The sequence below is a fragment of the Mytilus edulis genome, chromosome 3, assembly GCF_963676685.1.
Source record: "Mytilus edulis chromosome 3, xbMytEdul2.2, whole genome shotgun sequence".
Classification (NCBI taxonomy): domain Eukaryota; kingdom Metazoa; phylum Mollusca; class Bivalvia; order Mytilida; family Mytilidae; genus Mytilus; species Mytilus edulis.
In genome coordinates this window covers 40,145,117-40,166,638 of record NC_092346.1, presented here as the reverse complement: position 1 = coordinate 40,166,638, position 21,522 = coordinate 40,145,117, and positions in this window count along the sequence as shown.

The window sequence follows — 21,522 nt, the reverse complement described above, 5'->3', positions numbered from 1 at the left end:
AACTTTCGCCCTGTTTCCATGACAATGGCGGCCATTTTGGAACCTCTTGATATTGCATGCACATCTAGGCATATCAGGTAACACTTCCACAAAGTTTCATCCACTTGGGTCTTATAATGAAGAATTTTGAATTTTGAAAATTTTTCACATTTTTGCAGTTTCCATGGAAACGGCAGCCATCTTGAACCATTCCATGGAGCTTGCAACTCTTCACCTAAGGGTCCTTATTATAAAAGAGTTCCATCAACTTTGGTGCAATGGATTTCCATAAAACTCCTGGACAAAATGTGTGGAAGAAAAATAAGAAAAATAATAAGAAAAAAAAAAGAAACGTAGAATAACAATACGTCACCCCAACTCCGTTGAGGGTGCCATAACTAGATTTGTAATTGCTAGCAATAACGGATGGCACCCTCGTCCCCCCATTGCCAGGAAAAAGGCAGCCATTTTGAAATTTCCAAAGTCAAAGAGCGTATCTACACATGGAAATGATGATTTTTGTAAAGTTTTATTAAGTTTGGAGCATTTTGAAATTTTTGACTTTTTAGTCATTTCCATGGTTACGGCGGCCATTTTGAAATTTCTAACTCCAAAATGCAATTCTGCCCATGCCAGTTATCATTTCTGTAAAGTTTCATCTAGTTTGCAGCATTTTGAATTTTTTGAATTTTTTTGTATTTCTACTGTTTCCATGGTTACAGTAGATAATTCCAAAATTCTAAAAGCAGGCATTACATTGCCATATGTCATGTTATATATCAATACAGTTTCATTGATCTCTATGCATTATTCTTAAAGAAAATGCAGCTTTGATGTATTTGTCCATAGGCTCAATGTTAAACATTTGCCCTGTTTCCATGACAATGGCGGCCATTTTGGAATTTCTAAATATTGTCTTGACATCTAGGCATACCAAGGAACATTTCAATAAAGTTTCATCCAGCTAGGTCTAAAAATGAAAGATTTAGAATTTTGAAATTTTTTCACTTTTTTGCAGTTTCCATGGAAACGGCGGCCATTTAAAAAAATTCCAGAGTCAGATGCACAACTTCACATGGGGGTCCTCATTATGTTATAGTTCCAACATTATTGGATCACTCAATTCTTAGAAACACGATGGACAAAATGTGTGGAAGAATAATAAAAATAAGAAAAAAAAGAAACGTAGAATAACAATACGTCACCCCAACTCCGTTGAGGGTGCCATAACTAGATTTGTAATTGCTAGCAATAACGGATGGCACCCTCGTCCCCCCATTGCCAGGAAAAAGGCAGCCATTTTGAAATTTCCAAAGTCAAAGAGCGTATCTACACATGGAAATGATGATTTTTGTAAAGTTTTATTAAGTTTGGAGCATTTTGAAATTTTTGACTTTTTAGTCATTTCCATGGTTACGGCGGCCATTTTGAAATTTCTAACTCCAAAATGCAATTCTGCCTATGCCAGTTATCATTTCTGTAAAGTTTCATCTAGTTTGCAGCATTTTGAATTTTTTGAATTTTTTTGTATTTCTACTGTTTCCATGGTTACAGTAGATAATTCCAAAATTCTAAAAGCAGGCATTACATTGCCATATGTCATGTTATATATCAATACAGTTTCATTGATCTCTATGCATTATTCTTAAAGAAAATGCAGCTTTGATGTATTTGTCCATAGGCTCAATGTTAAACATTTGCCCTGTTTCCATGACAATGGCGGCCATTTTGGAATTTCTAAATATTGTCTTGACATCTAGGCATACCAAGGAACATTTCAATAAAGTTTCATCCAGCTAGGTCTAAAAATGAAAGATTTAGAATTTTGAAATTTTTTCACTTTTTTGCAGTTTCCATGGAAACGGCGGCCATTTAAAAAAATTCCAGAGTCAGATGCACAACTTCACATGGGGGTCCTCATTATGTTATAGTTCCAACATTATTGGATCACTCAATTCTTAGAAACACGATGGACAAAATGTGTGGAAGAATAATAAAAATAAGAAAAAAAAGAAACGTAGAATAACAATACGTCACCCCAACTCCGTTGAGGGTGCCATAACAAGTAATCCTGTGTTAGGATGCTAACACAAAAGTCACCAAAACGGACCCCACATCATTGTTCTGCGGTATCATTGATGCCAAATAATGTGTGTGTAAAGTTTAATTCAATATGAAGAATTTTATTTATTTTGGACATTTTTGCTGTTTCCATGGCAACGGCGGCCATTTTGAAAATTTCAAACTCAAAATTAAAGTCTACACAAGTTAGGCAACATTTGTTATAAGTTTCATTAAATTTGAAGCATTTTGATTTTTTTCATATTTTTGCTGTTTCCATGGTTACGGCGGCCATTTTGAAAATTTAAAACTCAAAAGTCAATTCTACACAAGATAGTCAACATTAGTTATAAGTTTCATTAAATTTGAAGCATTTTGAAGTTTTTCATATTTTTGCTGTTTCCATGGTAACGGCGGCCATTTTGAATATTCCAAATACAAAGTGCTGCTGCAAATTGTTCTCTCCATAATTATATACCATCATTTACCATTAAATGTGTCTAGAATAAATTTAACTTTGATGTTCTGGAATGTTCCATGAAAATTCACCCCCCTAAAATTATGCCAGGAGACCCCCTACTGAAATAAAAAAAGTTCCATGTTGAAGCAGACATGTGTCTCTTAATATTCATAGAAGTAATCATTATTCCATCTACTCTACATACAGTAGAAAATTTAAGAAATGTAAAAAAAAATTGACCCCACCCATCTTTGAGCCCCCCTAATTATGCCAAGATGACACCCTGGTATCATGGACATTGGGTTCTGCAACCCCCATGATGCAGACCCATACCCAGAAAAAATATAAAGTTTCCATCCCCTACTGCTTCCAAAAAAATGGTAGGACAGTTTAAGGGGTCAGAAAGAGAAGAATAAGAATAATAACTAGAATTGCCATTGCAAGCAATAGCGGATGTCACCCTTCCCCTATTGCCACTAAGCGGCATCCGTTTGAAAACAATTTAACAGTGAATGCAGATCAACGCATTGCCATATATCTTTCTGTAAATTTTCAGTACATTTTGAGCATTGTCAAAAGTTTCACATTTCTTCTGTTTCCATTGCAATGGCAGCCATATTGAAAATTCCGAAGTCAAAAGTCTCATCTATACATGCCAGTTAACAATAATATAAAGTTTCATTAAGTTTGGAGCATTTTGAAAATATTTGACATTTCTGCAGTTTCCATGGCAACTGTGGCCATTTTGGAAATTCCAACTTCAAAAGACTTATGCAGACTTGACAGTCAACAAATATATTAAGTTTCATCAATTTTGGAGCATTTTGAAATTTTTGATATTTTGGCTGGTTTCTATGGTAACAGATACCATTCCAAATTTCTAATGTCAGATACCACATTGGTACATGGGAGGGAACATACCATCAAAGTTTCAATGGATTTGACCTACTATTTTAAGAAAGTAAATGCCACTTTAAGGTTTTTGAAGAATTTTGACCATTTTTGACTTGTTTCCATGGTAACGGCAGACATTTTCGAAATTCCAACGCCAAATTGCACATCTATCAATGTTGCTCATCGTTACTATGAAGTTTCAAAACATTTGGAGCATTTTGATATTTTTGAAATTTTTGGTGCAGTTTCCATGGCAACATAGTAGTTCCAATGGTTGCCAAAATCATCCAAAACCAGTATATGGCTGGCACCTATATTGTATTAAAATATGATGATTTTGAGATTAAGCATCTCCAAATTATTCACCAAAACCAAAAACTGGAATTTTTCACAATTGTTCCGTTTCCATGGAAACAGCAGCCATTTTTTATGGTCTTAGACCCACCTGCACCTCGAAATTTTTTGTTCCAGCTTATAGTGAACTATCATTAAGATTGGTTCCATTTCACTCCAAAAAACCTACCGGACAAAATAGGTGGAAGTATAATAATAACTAGAATTGCCATTGCAAGCAATAGCGGATGTCACCCTTCCCCCCATTGCCACTAAGCGGTAGCCATTTCAAAACAACTTAACAGTGAATGTAGATCTATGAATTGCGATATTTTATTTCTGTAAATTTTCAGTACAATAAGAGCATTGTCAAAAGTTTCACATTTCTGCTGTTTCCATGGCAACGGCAGCCATTTTGAAAATTCCAAAGTCAAAAGTCTCATTTATACATGCCAGTTGACAATAATATTAAGTTTCATTAAGTTTGGAGCATTTTAAAAATATTGACATTTCTGCAGTTTCCGTGGCAACGGTGGCCATTTTGGAAATTCCAACTCCAAAAGTCTCATGCAGACTTGACAGTCAACAATCATATTAAGTTTCATTACCTTTTGAACATTTTGAAATTTTTGAAATTTTTGACATTTTGGCTGGTTTCTATGGTAACACAGACCATTCCAAATTTCTAATGGCAGATTCCACATCGGTACATGGGAGGGAACATACCATAAGAGTTTCAATGGATTTGACCTACCATTTTAAGGAAGTAAATGCCACTTTTTAAGGTTTTTAAAGCGTTTTGACCATTTTTGCCTTGTTTCCATGGTAACACAAGTCATTATCGAAATTCCAACGCCAAATTCCACATCTACCAAAGTTGCTCATCGTTATGCTAAAGTTTCAAATAATTTGAAGCATTTTGATATTTTTTAAATTTTTGGTGTAGTATCCATGGCAACATAGTAGTTCCAATGAATGCCAAAAATCATCCAAAAGAAGTATATAGTGGGCACCTACATTGTATCAAAATATAATGATTCTGAGTTTAAGCATCTCCAAATTATTCACCAAAACCCAAAAATTGAATTTTTCACATTTGTTCCGTTTCCATGGTAACGGCAGCCATTTTTAATGGTCTTATGACCTACTGCAACCCGGAATTTTGTGTTCCTCGTTATAGTCAACTATCATTAAGATTGGTTCCATTGTCTTCAAGAAAACTGCCGGACAAAATCATTGGAAGAATAATAATAACTAGAATTGCCATTGCAAGCAATAGCGGATGTCACCCTTCCCCCCATTGCCACTAAGCGGCAGCCATTTCAAAATTGTTGAACAGTGAATGCACATATATGCATTGCAGTACATCTTTCTGTAAATCTTCAGTACATTGAGAGCATTTTAGAAAATTTCACATTTTTGCTGTTTCCATGGTAACGGCAGCCATTTTGAAAATTCCAAAGTCAAAAGTCTCATCTATACATGCAAGTTAACAATAATATTAAGTTTCATAAAGTTTGGAGGATTTTGAAAATATTTGACATTTCCGCAGTTTCCCTGGCAACGGTGGCCATTTTGGAAATTCCAACTTCAAAAGTCTCATGCAGACTTGTCAGTCAACAATCCTATAAAGTTTCATCAATTTTGGAGCATTTTGAAATTTTTGAAATTTTTGACATTTTGATTGGTTCCTATGACAACAGACACTATTCCCAAAATTAAATGGCAGATACCACATTGGTATATGGGAGGGACCATACCATCAAAGTTTCAATCAATTTGACCTACCATTTTAAGAAAGTATATGCCACTTTTAGGTTTTTGGACCATTTTGACCTGTTTTGCATTGTTTCCATGGTAACGGCAGACATTTTCGAAATTCCAACGCCAAATTCTTTATCTACCAATGTTGCTCATCGTTACTGAGAAGTTTTATAAAATTTGGAGCATTTCCATATTTTGGAATTTTTTGGTGCAGTATCCATGGCAACATAGTAGTTCCAATGATTGCCAAAATCATCCCAAAGCAGTATATGCCCGGCACCTACATTGTATCAAAATATAATGATTCTAAGTTAAAGCATTTCAAAATAATTCATCAAAACCAAAAACTGGAATTTTCCATTATTTTTCGGTTTCCATGGTGATGGCAGCCATTTTTTAGTTCCAAACTTGCACTGCAACTGGAAAGTCAGGGTTCCTTGTTATAGTGCACCATCATTCAGATTGGTTCCTTTGGCTCTGAGAAAACTGCCGGACAAAACTAGGTGGAAGAATAATAATAATAACTAGAATTGCCATTGCAAGCAATAGCGGATGTCACCCTTCCCCCAATTGCCACTAAGTTGCAGCCATTTCAGAATCGTTTAACAGGGAATGAACATATATGCATGGCAATACATCTTTCTGTAAATTTTCAGTACATTCACAGCATTTTAAAAATTTCACATTTCTGCCGTTTCCATGGCAACGGCAGCCATTTTGAAAATTTCAAAGTCAAAAGCCTCATCATTACTTGTCAGTTAACAATAATATCAAGTTTCATTAAGTTCAAAGCATTTTGAGAATTTTTGACTTTTTTGCAGTTTCCATGGCAACGATGGCCATTTTGAAAATTCCAAAATCAAAAGTCTCATCCAGACTTGGCAGTCAACAATAATATTAAGTTTCATCAATTTTGGAGCATTTTGAATTTTTTGAAATATTTGATCCTGTATCCATGGTAACAGAGTAGTTCCAATGATTGTCATAATCATTCAAAACCTGTATATAGTGGACAACTATATTACAAAAAATTTGATGATTTTAAGTTCAAGCATACCAAAGTTATTCACCAAACCCTGAAGTTTTTTGAGCATTTTGACCTTTTTGCATTGTTTCCATGGAAACGGCAGACATTTTGGAAATTCCAACGCCAAATTCCACATCTACCAAAGTTGCTCATCGTTATGCTAGAATTTCAAAAAATTTGGAGCATTTTCATTTATTTTAAAATTTTGGTGTAGTATCCATGGCAACATAGCAGTTCCAATGATTGCCAAAATCATCCCAAAGCAGTATATAGTGGGCACCTACATTGTATTAAAATCTAAAGATTTTACAGTTAAGCATTCTCAAACAATTCACCTTATTCCAAAATTATATTTTTTCACCATTTTTCTGTTTCCATGGTGATGGCAGCCATTTTTTTAATGCCAATATTAAAAAGCAACAGGAAAGTCAGGGTTCCTTGTTATAGTGCACCATCATTCAGATTGGTTCCTTTGGCTCTGAGAAAGCGAGCGGACAAAATTAGGTGGAAGAAAAATAATAATAATAATAGAGAAAAAGAAACAGAGGAAAAGCAATATGTCACCCGACATTGTCGATCGGGTGACATAACTAGATTTGTAATTGCTAGCAATAACGGATGGCACCCTTCCCCTATTGCCAGGTGAGCGGCGGCCATTTAGAAAATTCCAAACTCAAAAGTCAAGTCTACATAAGCTAGGCAACATTTGTTATAAGTTTCCTTAAATTTGAAGCATTTTGAAGTTTTTCATATTTTTGCTGTTTCCATGGTAACGATGGCCATTTTGAATATTCCAAAGTCAAACCCCTGCTGCATTTTTTGCCCTCCATAATCATATACCATTTAATGTCTCTAGAATAAATTTAACATTGATGTTCTGGAATGTTCTGTGAAAATTCAAAGTTTTGACCTTTTTGCATTGTTTCCAAGGTAACAACAGATATTTTGGAAATTCCAACGCCAAATTCCACATCTTCCAATGTTGCTCATCGTTACTGTGAAGTTTCCTGAAGTTTGGAGCATTTTGAGAATTTCGAAATTTTTGGTGTAGTTTCCATGGCAACATAGTAGTTCCAATGATCACCAAAATCATCCAACACCTGTATATAATGGGCACCTACATTGTATTAAAATATAATGATTCTGAGATAAAGCATATCCAAATAGTTCACCAAAACAAAAACCTGGATTTTTTCACATTTGTTCTGTTTCCATGGAAACGGTAGCCATCTTGAACCAGTCCATGCTTCCTGCAACTCTGCACCTGGGGGTCCTTACTATAGTAGAGTTCCATCAACATTGGTCCATTGGATTTCGAGAAATCAACTGGACAAAATTTGTTGCAAGAAAAATAATAATAACTAGATTTGTAATTGCTAGCAATAACGTATGGCACCCTCGTACCCCCATTGCCAGGCGAGCGACAGCCATTTTGGAAATTCCAAAGTCAAAGAGTGCGTCTACACCTGCAGGTTATCATTTTTGCAAAATTTCATTAAGTTTGGAGCATTTTAAAATTTTGGACAATTTTGCTGTTTCCATGGTTACGGCGGCTATTTTGGAAATTCCAACTTCAAAATGCAACTCCGCACATGACAGTCACTATTCCTGTAAAGTTTCATCCAGTTTGCAGCACATAATTTTTTTTGGAAATTTTGAACATTTGTGCTGCAACCATGGTTACAGTAGATAATTCCAAAATTCTAAAAGCAGACATCTCATTGCCACATGTCATGTTATATATCAATACCGTTTCATTAACTTTGGTGCACTACTCTCTGAGAAAATGCAGATTTTATGCATTTTTCCATAGGGTCAATGCAAAACTTGGCCCTAGTTTCCATGACAACGGCGGCCATTTTGAACTATCAAAATATTGTCTTGACATCTTGGTATACTGGAGAACATTTTCATAAAGTTTCATGTCTCTAGAATAAATTAAACATTGATGTTCTGGAATGTTCTGTGAAAATTCAAAGTTTTGACCTTTTTGCATTGTTTCCATGGTAACAACAGATATTTTGGAAATTCCAACGCCAAATTCCACATCTTCCAATGTTGCTCATCGTTACTGTGAAGTTTCATGAAGTTTGGAGCATTTTGATATTTTTGAAATTTTTGGTGTAGTTTCCATGACAACATAGTAGTTCCAATGAGTGCCAAAATCATCCAACACCTGTATATGGCAGGCACCTACATTGTATCAAAATATAATGTTTCTGAGTGAAAGCATATCCAAACAGTTCACCAAAAGAAAAAACTGGATTTTTTCACATTTGTTCTGTTTCCATGGAAACGGTAGCCATCTTGAACCATTCCATGCTTACTGCAACTCTGCATTTGGGGGTCCTTACTATAGTAGAGTTCCATCAACATTGGTCCATTGGATTTTGAGAAATCACCTGGACAAAATTTGTTGCAAGAAGAAAAATAATAAGAAAAAAAAGAAACGTAGAATAACAATATGTCACCCCAACTCCGTTGAGGGTGCCATAATAACTAGAATTGCCATTGCAAGCAATAGCGGATGTCACCCTTCCCCCAATGGCCACTAAGCGGCAGCCATTTCAAAATTGTTTAACAGTGAATGCACATATATGCATTGCAGTACATCATTCTGTAAATTTTCAGTACATTGAGAGCATTTTAGAAAATTTCACATTTTTGCTGTTTCCATGGCAACGGCAGCCATTTTGAAAATTCCAAAGTCAAAAGTCTCATCTATACATGCAAGTTAACAATAATATTAAGTTTCATAAAGTTTGGAGCATTTTGAAAATATTTGACATTTCCGCAGTTTCCGTGGCAACGGTGGCCATTTTGGAAATTACAACTTCAAAAGTCTCATTCAGACTTGTCAGTGTACAATCCTATTAAGTTTCATCAATTTTGGAGCATTTTGAAATTTTTGAAATTTTTGACATTTGGGATGGTTCCTATGGCAACAGAGACCGTTCCCAAAATTGAATGGCATATACCACATTGGTACATGGGAGGGACCATACCATCAAAGTTTCAATCAATTTGACCTACCATTTTAAGAAAGTAAATGCCACTTGAAGGTTTTTAGACCATTTTGACCTGTTTTGCATTGTTTCCATGGTAACGGCAGACATTTTCGAAATTGCAACACCAAATTCCACATCTACCAATGTTGCTCATCATTACTGTGAAGTTTTATAAAATTTGGAGCATTTCCATATTTTTGAAATTTTTGGTGTAGTATCCATGGCAACATAGCAGTTCCAATGATTGCCAAAATCATCCAAAACCAGTATATGCCCGGCACCTACATTGTATCAAAATATAATGATTCTAAGTTAAAGCATTTCCAAATAATTCATCAAAACCAAAAACTGGAATTTTCCATTATTTTTCCGTTTCCATGGTGATGGCAGCCATTTTTTAGTTCCAAAGTTGCACTGCAACTGGAAAGTCAGGGTTCCTTGTTATAGTGCACCATCATTCAGATTGGTTCCTTTGGCTCTGAGAAAACTGCCGGACAAAACTAGGTGGAAGAATAATAATAATAATAATAATAGTGAAAAAGAAACAGAGGAATAGCAATATGTCACCCGACATTGTCGATCGGGTGACATAATAAGAAAAAAAAGAAACGTAGAATAACAATACGTCACCCCAACTCCGTTGAGGGTGCCATAATAATAATAACTAGATTTGTAATTGCTAGCAATAACGGATGGCACCCTTCCCCCATTGCCAGGTGAGCGGCAGCCAGTTTGAAAATTCCAAAGTCAAATAGTGCATCTACAGATGTCTAGTAACATTTTTGCAAAGTTTCATTAAGTTTGAAGCATTTTGAAATTTTGGATATTTTTGCTGTTTCCATGGTAACGGTGGCCATTTTTAAAATTCCAAAGTCAAACCCCCGCTGCAAGTTTTTCCCTCCATAATAAGATATCATTTAATGTCTCTAGAATAAATTTAACATTGATGTTCTGGAATGTTCTGTGAAAATTCAAAGTTTTGACCTTTTTGCATTGTTTCCAAGGTAACAACAGATATTTTGAAAATTCCAACGCCAAATTCCACATCTTCCAATGTTGCTCATCGTTACAGTGAAGTTTCATTAAGTTTTGAGCATTTTGATATTTTTGAAATTTTTGGTGAAGTTTCCATGGCAACATAGTAGTTCCAATGAGTGTCAAAATCATCCAACACCTGTATATAGTGGGCACCTACATTGTATTAAAATATAATGTTTCTGAGTTAAAGCATATCCAAACAGTTCACCAAAACAAAAAACAGGATTTTTTCACATTTGTTCTGTTTCCATGGAAACGGTAGCCATCTTGAACCATTCCATGCTTACTGCAACTCTGCACATGGGGGTCCTTACTATAGAAGAGTTCCATCAACATTGGTCCATTGGATTTCGAGAAATCACCTGGACAAAATTTGTTGCAAGAAGAAAAATAATAATAAGAAAAAAAAGAAACGTAGAATAACAATACGTCACCCCAACTCCGTTGAGGGTGCCATAATAATAGTGAAAAAGAAACAGAGGAATAGCAATATGTCACCCGACATTGTCGATCGGGTGACATAACTAGAATTGCCATTGCAAGCAATAGCGGATGTCACCCTGGTCCACCAATTGCCACTAAGCGGCATCCATTTCGAAATTTTAACATTAAATTAATTTATTTACTTTACAATGCATCAGTTTGCAAAATTTTAGAAAGTTTAAAGCATTTTTAAAATTTTGATGTTTTTACTGTTTCTATGGCAACGGCGGCCATTTTGAAAATTCTAAAGTCGTACTTCTGCTTCATATTGTACTCCCCATAATATTTTACAATCATATAAAATTTAATAGCTGTACAACACTTATGTTCTGGAATGTTCAATCACATTTTCTCATTTTGATGTTTTTGCCTTGTTTCCATGGTAACGGCAGCCATTTTGGAAATTCCAAAGTTGAATCCCACATCTAGATTTGCCAGGCAACATTTCTGTAAAAGTTTTATATATTTTTAAAGAATTTTCAAATTTTTGATATTTTTGATCAGTTTCTATAGCAACATCGTAGTTCCAATAGATCTCAAAAACATCCACAGCGTGTATATAGAGGACAGCTACATTGTCTAAAAATATGATGATTAAATGTTTTGTCATAGTCAAATTATTCACCAAAAACTAAAACTTCGTTTTTTCACTCTTTTTCTGTTTCCATGGTAACAGCAGACATCCTGGAAGTGCCAATCTCGACTGCACTTCGGACAATGGTTATTAACATTCTGGTATAGTTCCATTACAATTGGTCCATACGTTTTCAAGAAATAGTCTGGACAAAAAAGTGTGGAATAATAATAATAAAAAAAAGAATCGTACAATAACAATATGTCACCCGACCTCCGTCAGGGTGACATAATAACTAGATTTGTAATTGCTAGCAATAACGGATGGCACCCTTCCCCTATTGCCAGGTGAGCGGCGGCCATTTAGAAAATTCCAAACTCAAAAGTCAAGTCTACATAAGCTAGGCAACATTTGTTATAAGTTTCCTTAAATTTGAAGCATTTTGAAGTTTTTCATATTTTTGCTGTTTCCATGGTAACGATGGCCATTTTGAATATTCCAAAGTCAAACCCCTGCTGCATTTTTTGCCCTCCATAATCATATACCATTTAATGTCTCTAGAATAAATTTAACATTGATGTTCTGGAATGTTCTGTGAAAATTCAAAGTTTTGACCTTTTTGCATTGTTTCCAAGGTAACAACAGATATTTTGGAAATTCCAACGCCAAATTCCACATCTTCCAATGTTGCTCATCGTTACTGTGAAGTTTCCTGAAGTTTGGAGCATTTTGAGAATTTCGAAATTTTTGGTGTAGTTTCCATGGCAACATAGTAGTTCCAATGATCACCAAAATCATCCAACACCTGTATATAATGGGCACCTACATTGTATTAAAATATAATGATTCTGAGATAAAGCATATCCAAATAGTTCACCAAAACAAAAACCTGGATTTTTTCACATTTGTTCTGTTTCCATGGAAACGGTAGCCATCTTGAACCAGTCCATGCTTCCTGCAACTCTGCACCTGGGGGTCCTTACTATAGTAGAGTTCCATCAACATTGGTCCATTGGATTTCGAGAAATCAACTGGACAAAATTTGTTGCAAGAAAAATAATAATAATAATAAGAAAAAAAAGAAACGTAGAATAACAATACGTCACCCCAACTCCGTTGAGGGTGCCATAATAAGAAACGATACAAAAACAATAAGTCCCCAAAACTCCGTTTTGGTGACTTAATAAGAAAAAAAAGAAACGTAGAATAACAATATGTCACCCCAACTCCGTTGAGGGTGCCATAACTAGATTTGCCATTGCAAGCAATAGCGAATGGCACCCTTCCCCCATTGTCAGGTGAGCGGCAGCCATTAAGAATATTGCAGAGTCAAAGAATGCATCTACACATGAAAATTATCATTCTTGTAAAGTTTCGCTAAGTTTGGAACATTTTGATATTTTGGACATTTTTGCTGTTTCCATGGTTACGGTGGCCATTTTAAAAGTTCCAACTTCAAAAGTCAACTCTGCTTATGCAAGTTACAATATCTGTAAACTTTCATCCAGTTTGCAGCATTTTTATTTTTTTTGAAATTTATTGCATTGTTTCCATGGTAACAAAAGACATTTTGGAAATTCCAACTCCAAAAGCTACATCTGCCAATGTTGCTCATTGTTACTGTGAAGTTTCATTAAGTTTGGAGCATTTTGATATTTTTGAAAATTTTGGTGTTGTTTCTATGGCAACATAGTAGTTCCAATGAGTACCAAAATCATCCAACACCTGTAAATAGTGGGCACCTACATTGTATAAGAATATAATGATTTTGAGTTAAAGCACATCCAAACAGTTCACCATAACGAAAAACTTGATTTTTTCACATTTGTTCCGTTTCCATGGTAACGGCAGCCATCTTGAAAGTGCCAACCCCAAAAAGCAAATCTTCATATGGTGGTTAACATTATGGTATAGTTCCATCTTCTTGGGTCCATTCACTTTAGAGTTCCAGACTGGACAAAAAAGTGTGGAAGAAAAATAAAAATAAAAAAAAGAAAAAGAAACGTAGAATAACAATACGTCACCCCAACTCCGTTGAGGGTGCCATAACTAGATTTGCCATTGCAAGCAATAGCGGATGGCACCCTTCCCAAATTGCCAGGCGAGCGGCAGCCATTTAGAAATTCCAAAGTCAACGAGTGAATCTACAGATGCAAATAATTATTTTTGTAAAGTTTTATTAAGTTTGGAGCATTTTGAAATTTGGGACATTTTTGTTGTTTCCATGGTAACGGCGGCCATTTTGATAATTCCAACTTCAAAAAACATTTTTGCCCATGCAAAATATCATTTCTGTAAAGTTTCATCCAGTTTGCAGCATTTTTATTTTTTTTGAAATTTTTGACATTTATGCTGCAACCATGGTTACAGTAGATAATTCCAAAACTCTAAAAGCATATATCTCATTGTCACATGTCATGTTATATATCAGTACAGTTTAATTGACTTTGGTGAAATACTCTTTGATAAAATGCTGATTTTATGCATTTTCCAATAGGCAAAAGGGTCAATGTAAAATTTGCTTCCAGTTTCCATGACAACGGCGGCCATTTTTGACTAACCAAATATTGTCTTGACATCTTGGCATACTGGGTAACATTTTCATTAAGTTTCATCCAGTTTGGTCTTGTAACGAAAAAGTTATACTTTTTGATATTTTTGCTGTTTCCATGGTAACGGCAGCCATTTTGAAAATTCCAACTTCAAAATGCAATTTTGCACATGCTAGTTACCATTTCTGTGAAGTTTCATCCAGTTTGGAAGACTTTGAGAATTTTCGGATTTTTGCTGTTTCCATGGTAACGGCGGCCATCTTGAAAGTGCCAACCCTAAAAAGCAAATCTTCACATGGTGCTTCACATTATGATATAGTTCCATCAACTTGGGTCCATTCAATTCTGAGATCCAGAGTGGACAAAAAAGTGTGGAAGAAAAATAAAAATAAACTAGAATTGCCATTGCAAGCAATAGCGGATGTCACCCTTCCCCCAATTGCCACTAAGTTGCAGCCATTTCAGAATCGTTTAACAGTGAATGCACATATGGCAATAATTCTTTCTGTAAATTTTCAGTACATTCACAGCATTTTAAAAATTTCACATTTCTGCCGTTTCCATGGCAACGGCAGCCATTTTGAAAATTTCATAGTCAAAAGCCTCATCATTACTTGTCAGTGAACAATAATATCAAGTTTCATTAAGTTCAAAGCATTTTGAGAATTTTTGACTTTTATGCAGTTTCCATGGCAACGGTGGCCATTTTGGAAATTCCAGAGTCAAAAGTCTCATCCAGACTTGGCAGTCAACAATATTATTAAGTTTCATCAATTTTTTGGAGCATTTTGATATTTTTGAAAATTTTGGTGTTGTTTCTATGGCAACATAGTAGTTCCAATGAGTACCAAAATCATCCAACACCTGTAAATAGTGGGCACCTACATTGTATAAGAATATAATGATTTTGAGTTAAAGCACATCCAAACAGTTCACCATAACGAAAAACTTGATTTTTTCACATTTGTTCCGTTTCCATGGTAACGGCAGCCATCTTGAAAGTGCCAACCCCAAAAAGCAAATCTTCATATGGTGGTTAACATTATGGTATAGTTCCATCTTCTTGGGTCCATTCACTTTAGAGTTCCAGACTGGACAAAAAAGTGTGGAAGAAAAATAAAAATAAAAAAAAGAAAAAGAAACGTAGAATAACAATACGTCACCCCAACTCCGTTGAGGGTGCCATAACTAGATTTGCCATTGCAAGCAATAGCGGATGGCACCCTTCCCAAATTGCCAGGCGAGCGGCAGCCATTTAGAAATTCCAAAGTCAACGAGTGAATCTACAGATGCAAATAATTATTTTTGTAAAGTTTTATTAAGTTTGGAGCATTTTGAAATTTGGGACATTTTTGTTGTTTCCATGGTAACGGCGGCCATTTTGATAATTCCAACTTCAAAAAACATTTTTGCCCATGCAAAATATCATTTCTGTAAAGTTTCATCCAGTTTGCAGCATTTTTATTTTTTTTGAAATTTTTGACATTTATGCTGCAACCATGGTTACAGTAGATAATTCCAAAACTCTAAAAGCATATATCTCATTGTCACATGTCATGTTATATATCAGTACAGTTTAATTGACTTTGGTGAAATACTCTTTGATAAAATGCTGATTTTATGCATTTTCCAATAGGCAAAAGGGTCAATGTAAAATTTGCTTCCAGTTTCCATGACAACGGCGGCCATTTTTGACTAACCAAATATTGTCTTGACATCTTGGCATACTGGGTAACATTTTCATTAAGTTTCATCCAGTTTGGTCTTGTAACGAAAAAGTTATACTTTTTGATATTTTTGCTGTTTCCATGGTAACGGCAGCCATTTTGAAAATTCCAACTTCAAAATGCAATTTTGCACATGCTAGTTACCATTTCTGTGAAGTTTCATCCAGTTTGGAAGACTTTGAGAATTTTCGGATTTTTGCTGTTTCCATGGTAACGGCGGCCATCTTGAAAGTGCCAACCCTAAAAAGCAAATCTTCACATGGTGCTTCACATTATGATATAGTTCCATCAACTTGGGTCCATTCAATTCTGAGATCCAGAGTGGACAAAAAAGTGTGGAAGAAAAATAAAAATAAACTAGAATTGCCATTGCAAGCAATAGCGGATGTCACCCTTCCCCCAATTGCCACTAAGTTGCAGCCATTTCAGAATCGTTTAACAGTGAATGCACATATGGCAATAATTCTTTCTGTAAATTTTCAGTACATTCACAGCATTTTAAAAATTTCACATTTCTGCCGTTTCCATGGCAACGGCAGCCATTTTGAAAATTTCATAGTCAAAAGCCTCATCATTACTTGTCAGTGAACAATAATATCAAGTTTCATTAAGTTCAAAGCATTTTGAGAATTTTTGACTTTTATGCAGTTTCCATGGCAACGGTGGCCATTTTGGAAATTCCAGAGTCAAAAGTCTCATCCAGACTTGGCAGTCAACAATATTATTAAGTTTCATCAATTTTTTGGAGCATTTTGAAATTTTTGAAATATTTGATCCTGTATCCATGGTAACAGAATAGTTCCAATGATTGTCATAATCATTCAAAACATGTATATAGTGGACAACTATATTGTATAAAAATTTGATGATTTTAAGTTCAAGCATACCAAAGTTATTCACCAAACCCTGAAGTTTTTGGAGCATTTTGACCTTTTTGCATTGTTTCCATGGAAACGGCAGACATTTTGGAAATTCCAACGCCAAATTCCACATCTACCAAAGTTGCTCATCGTTATGCTAGAATTTCAAAAAATTTGGAGCATTTTCATTTTTTTGAAATTTTTGGTGTAGTATCCATGGCAACATAGCAGTTCCAATGATTGCCAAAATCATCCCAAAGCAGTATATAGTGGGCACCTACATTGTATTAAAATCTAAAGATTTTAAGGTTAAGCATTCTCAAACAATTCAACTAACTCCAAAATTATATTTTTTCACCATTTTTCCGTTTCCATGGTGATGACAGCCATTTTTTTAGTGCCAATATTGAAAAGCAACAGGAAAGTCAGGGTTCCTTGTTATAGTGCACCATCATTCAGATTGGTTCCTTTGGCTCTGAGAAAGCGAGCGGACAAAATTAGGTGGAAGAAAAATAATAATAACTAGATTTGCCATTGCAAGCAATAGCGGATGGCACCCTTCCCACATTGCCAGGCGAGCGGCAGCAATCTAGAAAATTCCAAAGTCAAAGTGTGCATCTACACATTCAAATTATCATATTTGTTAAGTTTGATTAAGTTTGGAGCATTTTGAAGTTTTTGACATTTTTGCTGTTTCCATGGTTACGGCGGCCATTTTGAAAATTCCAACTTCAAATGTCAACTTTGCTTATGCCAGTGACCATTCCTGTAAAGTTTCATCCAGTTTACAGCATTTTTATTTTTTTTGCAATTTTTGACCTTTTTGCATTGTTTCCATGGTAACAACAGATATTTTGGAAATTCCAACGCCAAATTCCACATCTTCCAATGTTGCTCATCGTTACTGTGAAGTTTCAGGAAGTTTGGAGCATTTTGATATTTTTGAAATTTTTGGTATAGTTTCCATGGCAACATAGTAGTTCCAATGAGTGCCAAAATCATCCAACACCTGTATATGGCCGGCACCTACATTGTATCAAAATATAATGGTTCTGAGTTTAAGCATATCAAAACAGTTCACCAAAACAAAAAACAGGATTTTTTCACATTTGTTTCGTTTCCATGGCAACGGCAGCCATCTTGATGGTGCCATACCCCACTGCACTATAGAATGTGGTGGTCTACATTATGGTATAGTTCCATCAATATTGTTCAAGCCAATTCTGAGAAATAGAATGGACAAAAAAGTGTGGAAGAATAAAAATAATAATCTAGAATTGCCATTGCAAGCAATAGCGGATGTCACCCTGGTTCCCCAATTGCCACTAAACGGCAGCCATTTCGAAATGTTCCATCAGTAAATTCAGATATATCCATAACAAAAGATCTTTCTGTCAGTTTTCATAGCTTTATGTACGTTTTTCTGTTTTCAACAATTGTGCCGTTTCCATGGCAACGGCGGCCATTTTGGAAATTCCAAACTCAAAAGTCAAGTCAACATTAGCTAGGCAACATGTGTTTTCAGTTTTATTAAATTTGAAGCATTTTGGAGTTTTTCATATTTTTGATGTTTCCATAGTAACGGCTGCCATTTTGAAAATTCCGAAGTCTAACTTCTTCTGCAAATTGTTCTCTCCATAATTATATACCATCATATACCATTTAATGTCTCAAGAATAAATTTAACACTTATGTTCTGGAATGTTCCATGAAAAATTCACCCCCCTCAAATTATGTCTAGAGACCCCCCAGTTGAAAAAAAAATGTACCATGTTGAAGTGTGCATGACTCTCTTAATATCATAGAAGTTTCATATAAATTGGAACACATTTCTATTTTTCACATTTTTGCTGTTTCCATGGCAATGGCAGCCATTTTTTTAATTCCAAGGTAAGGTGCAAAACTGCACATGGTGATTAACATTATGTTATAGTTCCAATAACATTGGTCCATTCAATTCCGAGAACTAAGCCGGACAAAAAGTGTGGAATAAAAATAATAAGAACTAGATTTGTAATTGCTAGCAATAACGGATGGCACCCTCGTCCCCCTATTGCCAGGCGAGCGGCAGCCATTTTGAAAATTTCAAAGTCAAAGAGTGCATCTACACATGCAAGTCATCATTTTTGCAAAATTTCATTAAGTTTGAAGCATTTTGAAAATTTTGATATTTTTGCTGTTTCCATGGTTACGGCGGCCATTTTGGAAATTCCAACTTCAAAATGGAACTCCGCACATGTCAGTCACTATTCCTGTAAAGTTTCATCCAGTTTGCAGCACTTAATTTTTTTTGGAAATTTTGAACATTTGTGCTGCAACCATGGTTACAGTAGATAATTCCAAAATTCTAAAAGCGTACGTCTCATTGCCACATGTCATGTTATATATCAGTACAGTTTCATTTACTTTGGTGCACTACTCTCTGAGAAAATGCTGATTTTATGCATTTTTCCATAGGGTCAATGCAAAACTTGGCCCCAGTTTCCATGACAACGGCGGCCATTTTGAACTATCCAAATATTGTCTTGACATCTTGGCCTACTGGAGAACATTTTCATAAAGTTTTATCCAGCTGGATCTTATAACGAAAGAGTTAGAATTTTTGATATTTTAGCTGTTTCCATGGTAACGGCAGCCATTTTGAAAATTCCAAAGTCATACTGGAAATCAGGAGATGCCAGTTAACATTCCTGTGGAGTTTCTTCCAGTTTGGAACACTTTGATTTTTTTCGCATTTGTGCTGTTTCCATGGAAACGGCGGCCATTTGTTACCATTCCATAGCAAGGTGCACATCTTCAAATGGGGTTCCTCCTTATAGTTGAGTTCCATAAACATTGGTCCGTTCAATTCTGAGAACTCGCGCGGACAAAATGTGTGGAAGAAAAATAAAAATAACTAGATTTGTAATTGCTAGCAATAACGGATGGCACCCTTCCCCCATTGCCAGGTGAGCGGCAGCCAGTTTGAAAATTCCAAAGTCAAATAGTGCATCTACAGATGTCTAGTAACATTTTTGCAAAGTTTCATTAAGTTTGAAGCATTTTGAAATTTTTGATATTTTTGCTGTTTCCATGGTAACGGCGGCCATTTTGAAAATTCCAAACTCAAAATTCAAGTCTACATAAGCTAGGCAACATTTGTTATAAGTTTTATTAAATTTAAAGCATTTTGAAGTTTTTCATATTTTTGCTGTTTCCATGGTAACGGCGGCCATTTTGAATATTCCAAAGTCAAACCCCTGCTGCAATTTTTTTCCTCCATAATCATATACCATTTAATGTCTCTAGAATAAATTTAACATTGATGTTCTGGAATGTTCTGTGAAAATTCAAAGTTTTGACCTTTTTGCATTGTTTCCAAGGTAACAACAGATATTTGGGAAATTCCAACGCCAAATTCCACATCTTCCAATGTTGCTCATCGTTTCTGTGAAGTTTCCTGAATTTTGGAGCAATTTGAAAATTTCGAAATTTTTGGTGTAGTTTCCATGGCAACATAGTAGTTCCAATGAGTGCCAAACTCACCTTACACCTGTATATAGTGGGCACCTCCTTTGTATTAAAATATAATGATTCTGAGTTAAAGCATATCCAAACAGTTCACCAAAAACAAAAGCTGTATTTTTTCACATTTGTTCCGTTTCTATGGTAACGGCAGCCATCTTGAACCATTCCATGCTTCCTGCAACTCTGCATATGGGGGTCCTTATTATAGTAAAGTTCCATCAACTTTGGTCTTTTTGATTTCGAGAAATCGCCTGGACAAAAAGTGTTGCAAGAAAAATAATAATAAGAAAAAAAAGAAACGTAGAATAACAATACGTCACCCCAACTCCGTTGAGGGTGCCATAATAAGAAAAAAAAGAAACGTAGAATAACAATATGTCACCCCAACTTCCGTTGAGGGTGCCATAAAAAAAGAATCGTACAATAACAATATGTCACCCGACCTCCGTCAGGGTGACATAAAAAAATAAAAAGAAACGTAGAATAACAATACGTCATCCCAACTCCGTTGAGGGTGCCATAAAAAGAAACGTAGAATAACAATATGTCACCCCAACTCCGTTGAGGGTGCCATAACTAGAATTGCCATTGCAAGCAATAGCGGATGTCACCCTTCCCCCAATTGCCACTAAGTTGCAGCCATTTCAGAATCGTTTAACAGTGAATGCACATATATGCATGGCAATACATCTTTCTGTAAATTTTCAGTACATTCACAGCATTTTAAAAATTTCACATTTCTGCCGTTTCCATGGCAACGGCAGCCATTTTGAAAATTTCAAAGTCAAAAGCCTCATCATTACTTGTCAGTTAACAATAATATCAAGTTTTATTAAGTTTAAAGCATTTTGAAATTTTTTGACTTTTTTGCAGTTTCCATGGCAACGGTGGCCATTTTGGAAATTCCAAAGTCAAAAGTCTCATCCAGACTTGGCAGTCAACAATAACATTAAGTTTCATCAATTTTGGAGCATTTTGAAATTTTTGAAATATTTGATCCTGTATCCATGGTAACAGAGTAGTTCCAATGATTGTCATAATCATTCAAAATCTGTATATAGTGGACAACTATATTGTATAAAAATTTGATGATTTTAAGTTCAAGCATACCAAAGTTATTCACCAAACCCTGAAGTTTTTGGAGCATTTTGATCTTTTTGCATTGTTTCCATGGAAACGGCAGACATTTTGGAAATTCCAAAGCCAAATTCCACATCTACCAAAGTTGCTCATCGTTATGCTAGAATTTCAAAAA